The sequence below is a fragment of the Diaphorina citri genome, unplaced genomic scaffold, assembly GCF_000475195.1.
Source record: "Diaphorina citri unplaced genomic scaffold, Diaci psyllid genome assembly version 1.1 scaffold24484, whole genome shotgun sequence".
Classification (NCBI taxonomy): domain Eukaryota; kingdom Metazoa; phylum Arthropoda; class Insecta; order Hemiptera; family Psyllidae; genus Diaphorina; species Diaphorina citri.
This window is the reverse complement of record NW_007401825.1, coordinates 1-789: the sequence shown is the minus strand read 5'-3', so window position 1 is coordinate 789 and position 789 is coordinate 1. Positions and strand designations below refer to the sequence as shown.

At 41.6% G+C, this 789-nt stretch overlaps 1 long non-coding RNA gene across 1 annotated transcript; it reads right to left on the bottom strand.

Annotated features, from left to right (window-relative positions):
* Window positions 1-15: 15 nt before the first annotated feature.
* Window positions 16-789, bottom strand: LOC113473320. The gene is made up of 2 exons (XR_003395326.1): window positions 720-789; window positions 16-57 (listed from the first exon to the last, which is right to left on the bottom strand). It is a non-coding gene; the product is annotated as an uncharacterized LOC113473320 (long non-coding RNA).

Below are 789 nucleotides of genomic sequence, written 5' to 3'. Positions count from 1 at the left end.
AGCTTCTTGGTGAACTTTTCGTCCAATCCTATCACGGCACGATGGAGCCCTTTCCGTCTGAAATACACAAAGTACAGATAAGAAAGAAACTTTAATAAAGCTCAGGTGTTCTCTTCGGAATTCTTTCTTTTTCTTAGTAACCTCCGCGGCCGAGTGGGTAACACACTAGGCTTGCACGTCGAAGGTCCCGGTTCTATTACTTCTAGATCCCGAGATAAATTAATTTGAAAAATACAGACATACCTACCTAAATTGGAAAATGCAAAAAACGCGGCACTATGTAAGGTATCGATTGAAAAATTCCAATTTTTCGCAAGCTAATATTATTTACTTATTTTTTACTCGCGGTGCCTAATACAAGAGGTATTCATACAGACTGAAACTTGGCGGAACTGTAAAGTGCCTTAAAGGGAAGGGGGGAATCCCATTCGCCAATAGTCTAGCTGAATTACCTGACAAATTCTCCTGACCAATAGTCTAGCTAAACTCCTGTTGGATTCTTCAAGCAGCTCCTTACCAGACAGGTTCTCTTAACTAAGAGTCTAGCTAAATTCCTGTTGGATACTTCAAGTAGCTCCTTACCTGACAAGTTCTCCCAGAGTAGCCAGTAGTCTAGCTAAATTCCTGTTGAATACTTGAACAAGCTCCTTACCTGACAAGTTCTCCCAGAGTAGCCAGTAGTCTAGCTAAATTCCTGTTGGATACTTCTAGCTCCTTACCTGACAAGTTCTCCCAGAGTGGCCAACAGTCTAGCTGGATTCTTGTTGGATCCTTGTAATGATAACTGCA